Here is a 20,118-nt window from a genome sequence, read left to right as displayed (position 1 = left end):
TAAGGTTATCAGGAGTATAAGATCAGTTATGCCAATCTTTAAGTGGGCATCGATAACCTTTTGTGTTTGTAAAGCTGAGGCGGCTCTTTAAGCTATATTATAGACAGCTTGTGCTATTGGTATTGTAGTAGCTAATGCTTTCGCTGCTGCCACAGCTGCAGCGGCAGACACAGCCACCCCTGTAACCACTGCTGCTGTAATGCTGAAGTCTCTTTTGTTTCTAGACAAAATCATAGGCAGCTCTTCATCAGTTATGGAGACTGGTAGAGGCAAGAAAGTAGGAACACGCATAATCACTGCAACAGAAAACTGGGAGGCATTCCAACATTGTGAAAGGAAACAAGTTATGTTAGCATCAGAACAATTTAGGATGGTAGTACCATGGTTAGTTAATAGAAACATGAAAGGGGGTGACACACAAACTGGAGTGAGAGGAAAGGTTATGCTTCCATTTCAGGTAAGAGACTGAGTAGCAGATAGGAAAGAAGAATTGTCCCAATTAGAGGAATTCCACTGGCAAAATTTATGTTCCACTCCAAGAAGGCTGACAAATGACTGTATATTAGTATATCCTTTTGTGTTAGAAAGCAGAAGCCAGTTATCATAAGGATTGACACGTTTCATTCCTAACTGAACATCATCCTGGTACAGAAAAAGAAGTAGCATTAAAAGAATGATCTGTGAATCAAAGGGAATAGCAGGCAATCCTGTCAAAGCATTGGTACTAAAAATAGGTGGAAGAATAGAAGAGGTATTAGTTAATGGTAAAGGATGATGACGTCTTAGATGTGGGTCTTGTTAATCTCTCTGGGATCCAGACTGGTGTTTTTTCACCCTGCGGGAAAACACATATGGAGCCTCGACTCCAGAATAACACTGGATCTGGGCCTCTCCATTGTCCATTAAGTACATCCTTCCATTGTACAAGGACCTTTGGAGCTGCTGTAGGATTTTCATGTCTATCTGCGACTGTTTTTCCATCTTTGTCCAAATTTAGAAAATTTAAAGTAAATAATGTTATGTTTAGTTTATCTTTAGGAGACCTATATGTGTCTCCTATTCCCCCTTTTTGTTTATTTAAAGCAGTCTTTATATTATACAAAAAACATGAGGATCCCTTGTGGCTAGATCAACTATATTATTGCCCTGTGTTAACGTATTATTGCCCTGTGTTAACGGACCTGGCAAGTCTGTGTGAGCTCTTAAATGTCCTATGTAGAATGTCTCTGTTCTGCTCCAAATGAGTTTTTGTAAAGCTAAGAGTATGTTGGATATGGTGGAATTTTTGTTGATTAGACAGGCGTATTCCAGTTGTTGAACTGCATTAACGGTGTAATGGCTATCCAACAGAATATTTACAGGAACTTTATGAAAATCTTTTAATGTTTGTTCTATTGTTAATAATTCTATTTGCTGTGCGGAAGCCTTTGGGAAAAAAAATGTTTGTACCTTGTCTTTATGAAAATATGCTCCAGTACCATTATTGGAACCATCAGTAAACACTACCACTGCTTGTCTTATAGGTTCCCTTTTTGTAATTTTTATTTGAATCACAGGATTTCTTAGATGAAATTGTATATATGGATGTTTAGGATAATGATTGTCAAATTGGGCAGCAGATGTGAACATAAGAATTGCCCAATCATTGTTATTATTGCTTAAGTAAGAAATGTGTTCTGAATTATATGGGGTTATTATCTTGTCTGGAGTTTTTCCAAATACTATGATGGCTGATTTTAATGCTTTCAATATTATTTGTGCCATTGCTTCAGGATAAGAAACTATTGTTTTTCCTGGAGAGTAGGGTAAATGTATCCACATTAAAGGTCCTTGTTGCGAGAGGACTCCTGTAGGGACTAAATTATTTGGAAGTACTGTGAGTGATAGAGATGCTAACAGATCTATACAATCAACCTGTGCCTCATCTAGTCTTTTTTGTACTACATCTAGGGTTTTTCTGGCCTCCTCTGTAAGTTTTCTGGGTGAAGAAGGATGAGCATCTCCCTTTAAGATATTAAATAATGGTCCTAAATCTTGAGTAGTTAATCTAAGGTAAGGCCTTATCCAATTAATATCACCTAATAACTTTTGAAAGTCATTTAAGGTATTAAGATGGTCGAGTCTAAGAGAAGTTTTTAGGGATGTAATGATTGTGCTGTTTATTTTAGCACCTAAAAATTCTTGAACTTGTTGTCTTTGTATCTTTTCAGGTGCTATAAGTCCTCTTGTCTTTAAATGACTAATTAGATCAGTATATACTTTAGTATTGTTTGTTCTGGGTGGCAAATTTATACATTATCCATATAATGGTATATAATTATATCTGGGTACTTATTTCTGATTGGTATTAAAGCACTATTTACGTAAATTTGACATATGGTTGGACTATTGGCCATCCCTTGGGGTAGGACTCTCCATTCATATCTGGCATCAGGCTGTCCATGATTAATGGAGGGGACCATAAAAGCAAACTTTTCTATGTCGTCAGGGTGGAGAGGAATAAAGAAAAAACAATCCTTTATATATAATATTATTGATTTCCAGTCCTTTGGTAATGCTGATAAGACTGGTAGGCCCAATTGAAGTGGCCCCATGGATTGCATTATGGCATTGATGGCTCTTAGGTCATGTAATAATCTCCATTTACCTGATTTCTTTTTTATAACAAATATGGGGGTATTCCAAGGTGATGTGGAGGGCCTTATATGCTCTGCTTCTAATTGTTCTTGTACTAATTCCTGGGCCGCTTTAAGTTTTTCTGTATTTAGGGGCCACTGAGGGACCCAGATTGGTTTTTCTATATTCCATTTTATTTTAATTATTTCATCAGTGGCCCCAAGGAAAAACCCAATCCCTGTCTATCACCTTTTTGTTTAATTGATATTGGTTCCGTTATGCCTTGTTCATTGATTCCTAAGCCCTTTCCCCACTTGTGCCCTTGTTTTTTCATTATGTTGTGTGCTTGTTCACTGTATATTCCTTCTGTGGTTATTTTCATCCCCATTTGATTTAAAATATCTCTACCCCATAGTGTCACTGGGATTTGTTCTAAGACATATGGTTGGAAAAGTCCTTGACCTTCTGGGCTTTTCCATTGTAGCCACATGGAGCTCTTTTTGGTTCTGTGGCAATACCTAATCCTCTCAATGTTTCATTTGCCTTTTGTGTGGGCCAATCCTCTGGTCAGTCTTTTTCTGGTATGATACTTGTGTCTGCTCCCATGTCTAATAATCCATTTATATTTTTTCCTTTTACAATTAATTCTAACATAGGTCTGTTTTTTAGTTCCATAGTAAGGCAGGCCAAATCGATACCTGTAGATCCCATATCCTTATCTCCCCTAAAACGTTGTTGTGACAGGAATGAGCCACGAAGACTAGGTAGTATACAAAGCTGAGCTATTCGGTCTCCCGGAGAAATGGAAATAATGCCCTGAGGTGATGAAGCAAGCACTTTAATTTCTCCTGTATAATCTTGATCTATGACTCCTGGAACTATCATTAATCCTTTGAGTGCACTGGAGCTTCTGCCTAATAATAGTCCCATGGTGTTCTCAGGTGTTCCTCTTTTATCTCCTCTAAAATGTCTTCTCCTTTTTCTAGCATATTTTAAACGTTGGCCTCGGGTTAATTATGCACCCGAGAATCAACATCCAAATTGCGCTCGTGTCCACTGGCAATGGTTCTACTTTCTTCCTCTTTCTTAGATCCTCTCCTAAGTGATCCCACTGTGGTATATGTAAGAGTCCCTCATCTAAAAACCATGGCGCAGCTTCCTCTATTGTTCTGAGGAAAAGCCTCGCAGTCCTTGTTTTTAGAGTTGTTCCATTTGCTTTTAATAAGTCTCTAAGCGGACCCTCCATTCTGATCCATGATGTTTTACCGCCCATTTTCTAAAGCTTTAAATGCTAACCACACTACAATGCTAAGCCACACTAAAACAACTAAAAACAATAGTGCTCTGCAACAATACAATACAACCAAAGACATGAACTCTTGGCAAACAACACACACACAAAATCTTATTATTTTAATAGCTGGCCAGTCCACTGGGGGTTACTTTACCCAGCTCACTGTACCTGGGGGTTACTTTACCCAGCTTCCTGTATACTGCTTTAACCTTTCTTAACTTATTTTACTTGACTTGTTTAGTTTTAACAGCTGTTTTACCTGAATATTACTTACCTCTTTTGTGGCGGTGCGAGGGGTCCCGGGTTTCGGCACCACTTGTCTCGTCCAGCGAGTACAAAGAAGACTCGGCTCTCAGATGAAGTTTTAAGGTCTTTATTTTTATGGGAGAGCTTCTGAGCCGGGTGCCTGGTTGTTCTTCCTCCTCCACTGCTGCTGTCTTCTTCTTCTTCTTTCTCTTGTCGCGCAGCTCTGTCTCTCCTTCTTTTCTCTCACACAGCTGCTGCTTCTCTCTTCTTCTTCTCTTGTCACGCAGCTGCTGCCTGCCTGCCTCCGCCATGCAAAGTGCACAGCTTTATGGGATATAACAGCCAATCACCTTAACGGGTCAGGTGTTTGGCTCATGGAGACTTATTGGTGGGTAATGAGGACATGTACTGATCACAAGCTAATCACGGACGTGGAGGAGATCAGTCAGCCAATAGAAAGCACTTCCTTAAAGTTGTTTTTCTTTGCAGTTGGGCTTCTCGGTGCCATCTTAGGGTGAGGCCAGCTACTACTGCGTGCCCTACAGGGCAGCAGTCTCCAACACCTCTCCTCAGTCAGATAATCACCTTGCTGCTTTTCTTCCTCTAAGAGAATAGAAGCAGGGCTCAGAATATAGCTCAGTTGGTAGATTGCTTGTCTCACATGCACATAAACCCTGGGTTCAATCCCCAGTCATTCCCAGGGGAATGACAAAGGAATTTGAGGTGAGTGGAAAAAAGTAAGGATAATATAAAGGAGGTACTCAGGCAGTCAAGAATTTGGAGGGGTGAGCAAGCAGTTGTGGTAAAATTGTACTTCTTCCCTTAAACTGTTTTTGATCAACAGCAAGAAGATGAGTTCAAAAAGAAACAGAGCAAAGAATGGGGGTGCAGTGTATGTTAAGTAGATTCTTCAACTTCAAAATACAAGAATGGACTTTACGACAAACAGTGTCACTCACTCAGAAAACATGGCCTGTGTGACTTGGAGTTCCCCAGGTTTGGCTGCCTTCCGCATCACTATGCCTAAGTGGCGTATCTTGTTAGAAATGTAGTGAGCAGTATTCCTACTCTTCACTCAGCAAATGTTCACTGAAAGCTTACTCTGTTCACAGTGAGTGTTGAATATGAAAAGGAATCCAATCTGGATCTATGCTGTTATCACCTGTCAAAGCAGTGATTCTCACACTTTAAAATATTCTTGTTAAAATGTAGATTCTGGTTCTGTATATGAGGATGGGACTTCAGATCCTGCTTAGATTCTAACAAGCTCCCAGGTGATACATGAATGCTGCTGGTCTGTACATATAACACATATTGAGTAATAAAATTTTCTCATAGGGCATGATAAGTCCCATTATCATAAATCTTGGGGTACTCCCAACCCTAGAATCGTCTGTGACCTTTTTATACATTTTGTGTGCCTTCTAATGTTTCCGTTATTGCCATTTCTCTTGGAGTTTATTTCTTCTGGAGTTAATCATTGCAAAAATGTTATTTCTTAGCTTATAAGAGCATTGTCCTTCTTCTAACAATTCACTAGTTTGTCAGGGTCTATCTACTATTAGTCACTACAACTTGAATTATTCCCCAGGACCCCAATTCAGGCTGGCTATTCCTTCCGGTGGCTCTGCACAGTTTCAGCCTCTAGACTTGACCTTTACTTACCTCTGCCTGGAGATGAAGTCCATGTTATTATTCCACTCCCGGTCACCGCTCAGGGAGATGCAGTTCATAATATGTTTCAGCACACCTGAGGCCACTGTGAGGTGGCCATAGAGAAAGCTGCACCCGTTCTGCAGCACTGAGCCCCAGTGCTTCCTGCGAGCTGTCCCCTTGCCAGGCAGCGCGGTGTCCTTCAGCTCAGGAGCTTCAGGCATGGTATCCCTGTCGTGCTATCCTTGCCCACGCAGTGCTGGAGGCTGCCTGCACCCACTATGGAGGCTGCCGCTAGAGGGGCGGGAGGGCCGGGGAGCCACGGTAGCTGGCGGCAGGAGCGCACAGGGGTGGCCCCGGGCCACTGGTCTTGTAGCCATTTTAGAAGAAAACCCAGATCCCTGGCCCAGCCTGCGGCTTCAATTTCAATAACTTTATTGGTGACCTTGCCCGCGGGAGGGTCAATGCACCCTTGGTCCCGGGAAGATGGAGCACATCGCTGAAGGGGATGGGGTGCGCTATTGTGGGGGAGTCCCAAGGGCGGGTTTCCAGAGTGGGGATGGCGGGAGACCCGGGGCTTGCCCTGTAGTCCCTGTAGGCCAGGAGGTTGGGGAACATGGGGCATGGTTTCCTGCGGCAGGGATTGCCTTCACACATCCCCAAGGAGCACAGGCGGGACCCAGGTGCCCCTGATGCCGCCGCAGGGGTGTTTGTTCCCCACCGGGTGTAGCTCTCCATGCCAGGTGGCCCCCGACTTGAGCTGCAGCCATGGGAAACACCACCAGTGACCAGGTGTTCCGGGAGCATCCCGGCGCCAAGGCTGCATGTGCAGAGGGTGACGTCACCCATGCCCCGGGCAAGGAGCACAAGATCATAGTGGGAAGCACTGAAGACCCTGGCGTCTTCCACCTGCCCAACTCCAAGGTACTGGTCTCTGCACCCCTGACTGTGGTGGTGCAGCTGCTCCTTGGCTTTGGGGCTCCTTCTCCTTTCCTTGGCTCCTTTTCATCACACTAAACTGGGTTAAGGGATTTTTTTTTAATTAATGGTGTAGTCTGGGGCGGGAGGTGTTCTATTGTAAATTCTTCTTGTGGTGCTGCCTCAATATAAGGCAGACATGGAGTTCTTCTTTTCTTGGTGTTTTGACCAAGCCATGAGCCACATTTTCAGGGCAAATACCATAGACACCTCCCCCACCCTCACCATGCTTGGTTCTTCTAACAATTTATAGGTTGTAAGCTCTGTTAGGAAACTTGAGGGGGTAGGTTGTTTGAGCCACTGGCCCTAGCTCAGTTGCTTACATTTTTCTTGAAATGACTAAGTGAATTTTTTCCTGAAACTTTGTGTGTTTGGATCCTTTTTGGTCTTTTAGGAACTCTGCACTTTTCCTCTTTGGCATGTCTGTGAGCAGCCACTACTTGTTAACTAGAATACTTGTGCCTAGTCTTGAAAATCAATAAAGTGCATCATTTAGTTGACTGTTCAGTTTCTGTCCTATATTTTGTAGTTGTTGTGACACAGGCTGTGCTTTCAGGCCAGCTTCTCAAGTGGAAGAGCCAGTGATTCCCAGATAACTCCATTGCACTGTAGTCCTTCCTTAGCCTAAAAGCAACAATTCATTGCTTCTCTGAAAACCTTGCTTTCAATTGAAGTAGTTACAGGAAGAGGTCAATTGTGTCCCCCCCCAACAGAAAAGACAGATGGAGCTGACAGTATGTGATTACCATCCTAATGTTTCTAATAACTTAGAAGTGTCGGTATAAATACATTTAATTCTTTCTGGTAGGCTGAAATAGAAAAATGGAGGGATTGAGGCAATTGGATATGTTTGAGGCTTTAGAGAGAAATTAGTTTTATTTTCCACAGCAGTAGTATGTGGAATTTGGATGCTATGGTTTATTTTTTTGGATCCCAATTGAGAACATCATCATAGAGGGAGATATAAGAGTGGTTGAAAGGGGCATTTCATGGGGCTTTTTCTCCATTCCTTTCTTTCCTCTCCCACTTCAGAACTTCTTCCTCATCATGGGGTCTGTCCACCCAGACATCTGTATTTCCTTCTTTAAATCTTTCCCAAGGTGATTGACCTCATTTTATTTTTACCCTTTTCCTACATCAATGACTCAAGATTTAAACACATTGTATTTGTCATACCATGACTGAAGTCATTGGTGTCCTGAATTAAAGCCAAATTGTTCTGTGTGAATTGGGGCCTATTCTGGATCATTCTTTCCATCATTCCAATCTTGCCATTTGGAAAACAAGAAAATGGTTCATATACTTCTTAAGGTTTCATCCAAATCTAAGGGTTTTTGACTTACTCTTTTCTTCCCTCAGTATTTTACTAAAACCTCTTAAAACTATAATTTTAATGTTGTTTTCCTTCTTTTACCAATGGTTCTGCTATTTTACTTAAAGAAAGCAACCATTTTTCTGGTCAGCTGCATTCATTCCTACCACAGAAATGTCATGTCATAAGTGGAAGGGCTTTGCTTGAAATGTTGGAGCATGAGTAGTTTGTGGCTTTCAGATACTAAATGAAAAATCCTAAGTTGTAGAATAATTTATAAAAACAGTGGCACTGGGACCTCCATTGGATGCCAACCTTTTTCAGCAGACTTATCCAATGGTTCTCAATCTTATTTATGTATTGGAATCACCTGAGGTTTGTTTAAATAATTTATGAAAAATTTGAATCATTTACAAAGTAGGGAGAACAGTATAATGAACTCTGTGTACCTCTCACCAAGTTTAGAGATTGATCAAAGCATGAATGAATATATATCATCCATACCCTAATCAACTATTCTTCACCCAATTTTTTGAAGCAAATTACCAATGTTATAACAAATTATGATATACCTCAGAAGGTGAGGTTTTTCTCTATTTTAACATAATCACAGTCTTATCTGCGATGATTTTAAAAATAGATTCCCAGATCCTATTTCTGAATCAGAATCTTAGGTTATTCTTAGGCATATGCAAAAATTCCTGTCTAATGCCACCATTCGGACAGAATGCATTGTTTTTAGAATATGGATTCTAGGTTTTCTCTTATACTAATTCCTTGTAATATTGTAAAAGCCTCTTCAGTTTTCTCTTTTCAGATTTTTCCTTTCTTTTAGTTAATTAAGTAATTAATCTGTGATTCTAGGGCTGTAACCCAAGGCCTCATGCTTTCTAGGCAAGTGTTCTACCACTGAGATATATCCTCAAGACCTTGGATTTTATTTTAGATTAAATGTCTGGTTTCTCTGACTGTAGTTTTGAGGAATAGTGAGAGACAGTATGGAAAGTAGACTTTTCCATTCCCCACCACCACCACACACAAATAAATCATAAGTAAATAAGCTAGTCATTTTTTTAATGCAATTTATTTTGTTTGGTAATATCTTTACTTAACACTGTATAGAACTTTTTAACTGTTACTAGTTTAAGTCAGATTAAGGCAGGGCTTAGCAAATATTTTTGGTAAAGAACCACATGGTAAATATTTTAGACTATGTGGATAACACAGTCTTTCACAACTGCTTCCACAGTGTCATGAAAACAGTTTTAGATAATAGCATACAAATGAGTGTAGCTATTTTTCAGGGAAAATGTTATAAAAGCACCTGGCTTACCAGCTGCAGTTTGCCAACTACTGGTCTAAAGGGATGGTAATTAAAAAAAAAAAAACAACTGAGGAGTTAATATTTTTCAGAATTCTGGAAACCTTATTTGATTATATAATGTTTTTGTTAAAGGAAACTGTGTTTTTGCCTTTTAATGTTTGATGTGCCAAAATTTGCATTCCTATACCTCAAATAGAATAAATGTGGTATAGGTGAGCAAGAAAGATTTCATTACCACTTTTTTGTTCTAGTACTGCCTCTCACTAGCTAGGCCAAGTCCTCTACCACTAAGCTACATTCCCAGCCCATGATTTCTCCACTTTATAAAATCAATGATCTGTTTTTAAAATTTTAATTAATTAACTGATTAATCTGTGGTTCTGGGGCTTGAAACCAGGGACTTGCATAGGCTAGGCAAGTGCTCTGGCACTGAGCTACTTCCCCAGACCTTCAATATTAAATTTTTTTGGGGGGGTGCTGGGGATCAAACCCAGGGCCTTGTGCTTACAAGGCAAGCACTCTACTGACTGAGCTATCTCCCCAGCCCCAATGTTAAATTTTTAATGTCCCTTCTTTGTGTAACTTATTAGCTAAAATAGCATTTATAATTTTTTCATGAAGTTTGGTATCTGTATCTTTCTTTACAGCTGATAATTGAGAGCTGTTTATAATTGCTTGTGAAATATATATACCTGATTTAATTTTTAAAAATATAGCCATCTTTTGTTTTCATTTCTTTCTCTCTCTTAAGAGGTACTCAGAAGCATGTTATAATTGCCTGCCTATGAATTAAACTGGCAGTAGGGTGTAGGATTTTCTTTTTCTTTTTCTTTTTTAAGGGAAATCTTGAGGCTCTGAAAGGGTAAGTAATATATGCAAACTCAAAAGTTAGACTATGATTATGCAGCAGTTGAGCATAAGCCTTTTCACCATTTTTGGTTCAAGTGAGTTCTTTTTCTGTGGTTTGTAAAAATCTGATTTATTGTAATTTTAAGGCTTATTTCCTTAGCCGAAGCCTAGCATCCCTCTCTACCCTAAGAAGGAGAATGATCTTTTTAAGAATTCTTGGGTCACAAATTATTCTAGGGATAACCTTCTCCGTCTTGTAGCTCCCTGGGAACAAAGAGTTTGTATCATAGCAGCAGGATTTGGATGACTCCATAAAGTGCACCCAGCAGTCCCAGCCTACTGTTACCAATAGTCTGAAGGAGGCAAGGAGGTCTTCATTTCTGGTTCTTTCAACAACTGGAGCACGAAGATTCTACTGATTAAGAGGTGATGATAAGTGTCTTCACTGAGGCTGAGGGTCCAGGAATAGAACTTGACCTGATATCCTTTCTAATAAGAGTGAACAGACTGGAATTCTCATCTCCACTCACTAGGCGATTTCTTTGGAATATGTCCTTTTATGTGACCACTGAATATCTATGGCATTGTTTTTGAACCTCATCATGAGTCAGATGCTTTACCACTTAGAATATCATTACCTCAAAGGAATTTATAATAGCTTTGTGGGTGTATTCTTTAAGGTGGTGTTACACAGGTCTTTTCTATGCTTGGAGGAAGCCTGTAACTGACAGAACCTGTTGCTCTGACTTCTGCACTAAAGCAAAAATCATTGTAAAGTTTGAGGTGGTGGTGTTATGTGGTACTTGTAGAGCAATGATGAATTAACTGATTATTAGAATGGCCCAGATAACCAGATAGGTCATTTTCCAGTAGTGGCTCACCAAAATATGGAAAGTACCTTAAGGACTGCTATATCCCAAATCTGTTAACATACTTATATTTGTGAGGGATCTGTTCTGCTAGAGTAAAATAGTTATACCAAGATGAATCATTTTGGGAGACCATTGACTATTTTTTTCTAGGCATTGGTTTAAGAACCAAAGTTGTTGGAAAGCATGGCAAACATATGTCCAAGATGATATAGATAAAGAGATTGGATTTATACATTATTTTTTATACAAGGGACAGTGTGTCTTAGGGATAATGGGAAGTCATTGGTATAATACTGTAATTACCACTTGGTTTTCTATATTCTATCTTATTAAAGGAACTTGATTGACATTCTGTTTTCTTCTACAGCCTTAATGACTTCATTGCCATCTTGAATCTCTCTGAGGGGAAAGCAACAATACAAGTTTTTTTGTAGATGGCAGTGGGTTCATGATCCATCAGAGGTAAGGCTTTGATCTCCAAATGTCACCATGACTTAGCAACCTCATTTTAACTATCATTGCTCTCTGAATTGATGATAGCAGTTCCCTTACTTTAAAAGATCCCGCACAATAAAAGATGGAGATGCTGAGTGTGATCATTTGCAACCTTTAGTAGATGCAGAGAGGTTGGGTGGAGGAGAGGGATTTGAAAAGGGAATTCAAGAATATTTTTCTGCTTATTGTTTCAGCCTGTGGTTACCAGTCAGCTTGGCACAATTAACAATTTAATCCATGTAAAGAAATCTGATTTTGAAGTGTTTGATGCTTTAAAACTAGACTCTATGGAAAGCTCTGAGACAACTTGTCAATGTAATTTTATAATATTTGCTCTCTTTTGCCTTGTCTTTCTTGTAATCCAGAAGTCGTTTTCAAATTTCCTTCTTGAAAGTGGTCTTTTACTTTTGTTTTATATTTCCATTTCTTCTCAGCAATCTTCTGAATCCTGCATATATGTGCACATATTTTTTATATAAACATTTAGATCCACTTCTTTATATGAAAAAAATCTCAGTCTAGTGTACTTTAACTTTTTAACCCAGTATCTACACTAAGACATTTATTTCGTATTTCAACCCCATACACACAGACACAGATATGCAGAAGTGTAATATGTGGTGTAATGTTTGCCTTTATTCCCTGTGATGCATTCTTTTCTGTTTTTTAAAAAATATTTATTTATTTATTTATTTATTTATTAAAGTACTAAAAATTGAACTCAGAGACCCTCTACCAACTGAGCCACAACCACAACCCCTTTTATTTTGACATATTGTCTCACTAAATTGCTGTGGCTGGCCTTGAACTTGAGATTCTTCTGCCTCAGCCTTTTGGGTCACTGGGATTAGAGCTCTGTGCCACAGAACATGGCTGCTATTGTAATTTTTATAATCCATTGGTGGGCTATAGCCTATTGTTTGAAAACTCTTTCTAGTAATATTCCAAGTTTTCCATTGACCTTTGGTGGTATCACCCAGCAGAGACTAGATGTGCCTTGTATGTCTTATTAAGCTGCCTCAACTTAACCTGCCAGTTTGATAAATTGGTTGGCAGTTATGTAGTTTTATGAGACCCTACAAGTATAGTAGTCCTTGGGGAAAAGTAGCTTAAAAACCAAAAACCACACACACAATAGCATGCAATTCTTTTGCATATAATCAAAATTTTGTAAATTTTTGAGTTAAAAAAATCCCTGGTAGTGGAAAAGACCTCTATTTACTTTTGTTTCTTTTTCTTTTCTTTTTTTTTTTTTCCTTGCAGTGCTGAGGATTGAACTTTAGGGCCTTGTGCTTGCAAGGCCACTCTACTAGCTGAACTATATCCCCAGCCCCTTTTGTTTCCTATAATATTATTTATTCCAAGACCTTCATCTCTACTTAGTTAACTATGTCAGTAAGGCAAATATTCTCCAAACCACAATTCATAATTACTGTTTTGCTACTTTACAGAAAGAGCTATGCCTATCTAAGGAATTGTGTGCTGTATTTACAGAGTATTCTTCTCTCTTTGAGTTCAAAGCCTGCCTCTGCTACTAAGTAGTTTTACCCTTGTGGACAAGGCTCTCAATTCTTTTGATTCTGTATTCCATAACAGTAAAAACAGGGGTTGGACTCAGTGTTTCTCAGCAATCACAAGTCCTGAGGTGAAACATATTAATAATCTCAGGGCATAAGAGTGACATGTAGTTTCTAAAATTGCATAGTATAATACTTATTTAGGAAATTTTGGATAATAATGTTTTCATTATATAAGCTCTCAAAGTTAAGCTAGACATTCTTATTGACTGGTGGGCAGTGATTTAAAAGGGTTTAAAGATACAAAATTAAAATATGAGGCCACTGGTAACTACATTTTTGCATTATATGATACTGGTAAAGCAACCAATGAACAGTAGTCAATCATAACTATACATAGAAAAGACCAGCATACATTTGAAATTCTTTCATCTAATTTCCCAATCCATTGAGGTAAGCCTTAGAATACATTTTTACTAGGTTTTAATTTGCACTAAGTTCAGTTGAGCCGGTTACTTAACCAATTTGTATTTTTTTTTTTTTTTTGGATTATGATGATGATGATGATGATAACAAAATTTAAAAAAACTATTCTGTGTACTTCCCAGCAGTGTTTTTTGGATCACATGACATAATAACTGGATGTGCTTTGGAAAGTTTATAAGCTATTGTATAATATCACTGTATTTATTAATTTTGCTTTTGCTTCATGTATGTTTAACTGAAATCAGTTCTTTAAATGAACTATTATAATCTTCCACTGGAGAGTATAAAACATTTTTTAAAAATCTTTAAACAAGTTTTCTTTATTTTTAATTTTTTTTCTTCTACGATGCATTATTTCTACTTTTGAAATATGATGTATATACCATAAAATTAATCCTTTTAAATTGTACAGTTTCATAAGTTTTAGTATATTCAGAGTGGTGTTACATTACCACTAATTCCACATCATTTTTATCATTACCAGAAGAAATCCTGTACCCATTTGAAAGTCATTTTTCCATTCCTTCCTCTCTCATACTCTTATCAACCACAAATCCAACTTTTTGTCTTTATACATTTGCCTACTCATGGTGTTTTTGTGTGACTCTTTCACTTAGCTTAATATTTTCAGGGTTCAATCCATATTTGAAACATGTATCTATTTATGACACAATAATATTCCATGGTATGGACATACCATTTTGATTATTTGCTATTGATAGACATTTGTTTTGTTTCTGTTTTTTTTGGTACTGTAACATTAACATACAAGTTTTCATGTGGGCACATATTATATCTTGGATATAATCCTAGGAATGTAATTGTTGGGTCATGTGGTAACTTTCTGTTAACTCTTTGAAGAAGTACCAAACTGTTTTCCAATGTGGATATGCTATTGTAGATTCCCACTGGCAATGGGAATACTGTAGTTTGAAAGTTCTAGACTTCTCCATCTTTGCCAGTACTCATTAGTTTTGTCATTTTTCTTATAGCCCATCCTACTGAGTATAAAATGGCATATTACTGTAGTTTTCATTTGCATGTCCCTAATGACTTTTGCATATCTCTTGTTCTTATTGCTGCAATTCATTGTAATATCAGTAATCTTAGAATTTGTAACATTGTTATCTGTTGCTTGGGTGGGGGGAAAAGGAAATCTAATCTTTTTCACATTGTTTGAAAGTTTTACAAGGCCTCTTCATATCCATTATCTCCTTTAGTTTCCTCAATAACATTGGAAATAGGGCAAGGATTCTTTTTATTTTATGGATGAGGAAACTGACTGTGGTAAAGGCATTTTCCAAGGTTGTATGTAAAGCTGATAAATAGGGTAGCTCTTCCTGAGCTCAAGTTTATATGACCCCTCTCCTCTCATAGAATCTTGTTGCGGTGTTGTGCAACTTTTTCCTTGTAATAATTGACACTTGTAGACCCAACAGGTTAAAAGTTATAATCCATGCCTTCTATATTTAACATTAGTGGCCATGTATTTTTCTATGCATTGTCCTAATTTTTATACATTTCCTCTTATTTGCGGAAATATATTTTAGATCTTTCCAGCTCACCCCCTGGTCCTTATGATCAAGAAATGTATATATATTTATTTGAAGACAGATTCAAATCCCCACCCATCCATCCTCCTCACCTACTCCAAGTTATTCTTAACAAGGACACTAATACTTCTGTAAGTATCTTGATACTTTGGCTGGAGGGTCTTGGGAACTATTGGATTAATTTGACCAAATTTCAGTAATCCTAGAGGTTTGGGGTTATTATAAAGGTATATTGAGATTACAAATCATATACATAGGAATAGCACTATAGACTCCTTTTACTAAGGCTTTGTTGTAAGCTTATTCAGGAACTAAAATCAAAACTTATAATTGTCTCTTTTCCTGAAAAAAATCAGGACCACAGTGTATTCTAGAATCAATTTCTGAGATTTCTATTCCAACATGAGATAAGGAATACCTATCATTTGGGGAGGATACAAAAGAGTTACAACTTTTGTTTGCATATAATTGACTTCTGTATTCATTCTCATTGATTTTCACTAGGATTACTTTTGCCTTTAATGCAAATCTTCCATAGTTTTTGTAGTTAAGATTTTTGTTTTAGCTTTATTAAGATTAGCAGGTCTTGATGGTTAATAAGAAACTTACTATATTAAGCCAGTGGGGTCATTTGTTTTTTAATTTCGTATCTGTGTCTGTGTTCTCACTAACTGACTTGTCCAGTGATTGAACAGTCCTATTTTGTTTTCCCAGTTTCTTTTGTGTGTGGCTAGAACTTTTATACCATCTAATTATTTGAGTTTATAGCAGTAAGACATCATTTTCAGAAAGTTAGGTTTAGCTTCTAGTTCAAAGAATGCTTAAATGTGAGTACTAAGACTTCTTCCTCACATTTCAAATGTGAAATTGAGCTACTTTCAGGTGCCATTCTTGTATAATACCCAAATGCTTGCTTCTCTCCTGTACAGTAGGTAAAGGAGAAATGTGACCAGACTTGCCTTGTCCCCTCTAACTTTAGAGTCCTCCCTGGTTTCTCTGCTATTTTAGAATCTGTGATGAAAATTTCTTTTCTGTTCTATCTTGTCATGTCTGGGGTTAGGCTGTTAGAATAAAGTTATATATCTCCGTGACTCCCAAACTAAGCTGATTATCATCAGAATGACCTGGGAAAGTTTGTGAGCATACAGATTCAGTGGCTACATCTCCAAAGATTTCAAATAGAGCATCAAGATCCAGTCACATCTCAACCCTTTTTGTGTTAATTTTATTTTTGAGACAGGGCTTCACTAAGTTGCTGAGACTGTCTTTGAACATGTGATCCTTCTGCCTCAGCCTCCCAATTCACTTAGATTATAGCCATGTATGGCACACTGCTTTTATTTATTAGATGTGTATAGTTAGATTAGGGAAATCACTGGTAGAACTGACTGTAATAGATTATATGGTAATATAGAAAATTTAGAAATAATTGTTGAATTTCACTTTTATAATTACCTTGTGAGCTATTATTTTAACCTTAGTTTTATAGATAAACTAAGGCTCAGAGAAGGTTCAAATTGCCAGTAATTAACAGACAGGACTGAGATTCAGTCTCCTTATCCTAATTCCATGTTATATCCTCTGCATCATCATGCCAGGTTTACCAAACAGCTCTTTCTTTCACCTCCTCATTTATACAAAATTTTTGCTGGGATTGTGTGTGCTGGTGTGTTTTACTGGGGATCAAATTCAGGGCATGTGCATGTTAGGCAAGCACCCTACCCCTGAGCTCCACTCCAGCATTTTTATTTAATTTTGAGACAGGGTCTTGCAAAGTTGCCTTCGTCTGACCTTGAACTTGTCTTAGCCTCCTGAGTAACTAGTATTAAAGGCATACAAAACCATGACCACCTGAAGTTCAATTTTTACCCACCTTCTCGTCATATTTAGGCTTTGTGTCCAACATACTCTGGTCAAAGTGTTAAACCTGAGATGCATTCACTATGGATAATAGAGTATGGGGGGAAATTTAGGAAAATATATTGGGTTCTAAAGTGGATTGACTTGGGTTCTTTGGCTACTGAAAAAAAAAATGACACTATGATTCCATCAAGGCCAAACTTGAATTGGCTTGTGCTTTCTAAAGCATCTTTTTCTGGTCTACTTGACTTGTGGTCTTTTGCTTTATCCCTTCTAAACCCACCCCACCTCTCCTGCAGTGAAAAGGACAAATAACAGAGGTGGTTCAGGGACATCCTGAATCTCTCTTCTTCTTTCCCTCTGGCCTCTGTGGTAACCATCCAGCAGCACATATGCAGTTCTGGAATGCCATCTGCCTTTGCCTAACATCCCCTGGCTCCAGGGCACTTAAATTGACTGAAAATGAACTGCTTCATGTTTTCTGTCCAGTTAGCACTTTTCACACATTCATTCATATTCTTAAAGAAGCTCCTGTCTTGAGTTTTCCTTTTGTCAGAAATCAGAAGGCATAAGGTAATATGCTATGTATTTTAAGACTCCAAGTAGTTTTTCACATACTTCTCTACTACTTGGGATCTAATTTCCCTTCACTACTGATTCCAAAGCCCTTAATAGTGACAGTTTTTGAAAAGATGAAGTAAAGATTGGGTATCTGAATGAGTCAAGATTAGTGCAGGCCTGTGTACCTGATCTTAAGGGGAAATTCTGACTTCCATTCCCATTGATAAGTCAGAATAGTGACCTACAGGACTCTTGTTTTCAAGAATTTCTGTTATCAATTAAAAATTGAAAATTCTGGGTCAGTGTTACAAGTGTGGGTGTTAGAACTAAATAGTGGCATGGATGCTGTTCTTGAACATGGTCTTAGAAAATAAGAGAAAGGTAATTTGGACAGGCTAAGGACATTTTAAATACACAAATGTTTGGAAATGTTTGTGATACATGAAGTGTGTTTCTCTCCCCCTTGAGCAGAATTGCTTCCTGTAGATTATCTGGGAGAGTGATTTACAGTTAGACTATCTAAAGATGAAATAAAAGGAATTGACAATCCAGAGATCCACCAGATCAAGAACTAGTCTGGGCTCAGAGGATTCTGAGGGTAGCATCTTATTTTCAGATATAGCAGAGAACTGTGGTAGCAACTACAACCAGATGAACTAAAAATTCAGGGGAAAAGGTAGAACTGTCCAAGGTGAACTGAGATAATAGTCATTTTATCCTCTGGGGCCATTTGCTGATTATGGGTCTGGACTGTGTATGACCTTTGCTTAGTCAGAGGATATCTGATAAGGTAATAAAACTCCTAGCAGTATGAGCTAGTAGAGGGAGAGTTGGAAACTTGAGGGGCTTCATACATGCAGCCAGTTTTGCTCCAAAGGACACTTACTATATGGGAATTGTAAAGAGAAACCACAAAAGCTTATAAGAAGTAGAGTAAAATCTCTTAAAGATGTATGATGCTAAAGTCATAAAGACTAACTAAGGTAAGAGGACTCAACTGAAGCACATGGTTCTAAAACATTTTCCAAGTATTAAAGTAAGGTAGAGTATTATAACTAAAGAGCTTCCCAAAATGTTTTTGAAGAAGCAAACTGAATACCAGAAGAAAACTCAAGGACACTGGTCAGAATAAAAAATATCCACCTCTCAACATGGTAAACAGCTACCATGATTGAAAGCCAATGAAAAATTACTAGGACGACTTCTAGGCAAGATGGAAAAACGTGAACTAGATTTACCCTGCCACCAAAAACAACATTCTGGATGCATTATATGAACCAATAGTTTTCAGGCATTGTCTTAGTCTATTTGTGCAGCAGTAACAGAATACTGAAGATTCAGAAATTTGCCAAGAAGCCAGGCATGGTGATACATACCTGCAATCCCAGTAACCCTGGAAGCTGAGGTAGGAAGAACACAAGTTCAAGACCAGCATTCTCTAACTTAGTGAGGTTCTAAGCAGCTTAGTGAGAACTATTTCAAAAATTTTTAAAATCGCTGGGTACATGGCTCTGGTTAAGTACCTCTAGATTCAATCCCAGGTACACACACACACACACACACACACACACACAAACCCCATATATGGATATGTACACATACACATATAAAACATGTATTGATTACAGTTCTGGAGACTGGGAAGTCAAGAAGAAGGGACTAGTATCTGACTAGGGCCTTTGTGTTATGTCATCCCATGTGGAGAGTGGAACTCAATCTTTTATAAGAAATTCACTCCTATGATAATAAACCCATTCTCACAGTAACAGTATTAATCCACTAATGATGCAGAATCTTCATGGCCTAATCACCTTTTAATTTTACTATAATGGAATTTAATTTTGTAACATACTTTTTGGGAGATACATTCAAACTACCACAGATATTAAATACCAACCAATGAAGAATGATTACCTCTGAAATATGGGAAACAAATGAGGTGGACCCTTTAATTGATTGCCTCAGCTTACTACCCTAAGAAATTTCTGAGTTATGACTGGAAATTTCTGAGTTATGAATTTCCAGCCTACTGAACTGCCTAAGTTGAGAACATGGAATACAGAACAGAAGGGTTTTCCATTAGTAGTAGGGAACATTTCTCTCAAGACTGAAAGCTGATAGTAGGAATAAAATTGACCCTCCAAAGATATCTTTGTGCTCATTCCAAGAATCTATGATTAGGTTAGCTTATATGCCAAAGTGTAACTAAGATTATAGTGGAATTTAGGTTGGCTTGAAATGGGGATTTTGCCATGGATTATTCAGTTGGACCCAACTATAAATGGAAGAAGCACTCAGTGAATGTGATATGAAAAGATCTTGACCTATTTTCTGACTTTGAAGTTGGAAAAAGAGGATAATGAACCAAGCCATGTAGTTAGCCCCTGAGAGCTAGAAATTAATGAAATGGATTCTCTCCTACAGCCTCCAGGAAAGAGAGGGTTTAATTTTTACCCAGAGAGACTCATTTTGGAGTTAGGAACCAAGATTGTAATAATTTGT

At 38.1% G+C, this 20,118-nt stretch overlaps 1 pseudogene across 1 annotated transcript; it reads left to right on the top strand.

Annotated features, from left to right (window-relative positions):
- The first annotated feature begins 6,577 nt into the window (after positions 1–6,577).
- On the top strand, positions 6,578–15,395 carry LOC306652462 (5'-AMP-activated protein kinase subunit beta-2-like; annotated as a pseudogene). Its single transcript has 5 exons — positions 6,578–6,733; positions 10,533–10,698; positions 11,512–11,606; positions 11,834–11,954; positions 15,193–15,395. The product of its transcript is annotated as a 5'-AMP-activated protein kinase subunit beta-2-like (transcript).
- The last annotated feature ends 4,723 nt before the right edge of the window (positions 15,396–20,118 follow it).

This window comes from Sciurus vulgaris (assembly GCF_902686455.1).
Source record: "Sciurus vulgaris genome assembly, contig: HiC_scaffold_237_arrow_ctg1, whole genome shotgun sequence".
Classification (NCBI taxonomy): Eukaryota; Metazoa; Chordata; class Mammalia; order Rodentia; family Sciuridae; genus Sciurus; species Sciurus vulgaris.
This window is presented reverse-complemented; position numbering and strand designations above follow the sequence as displayed.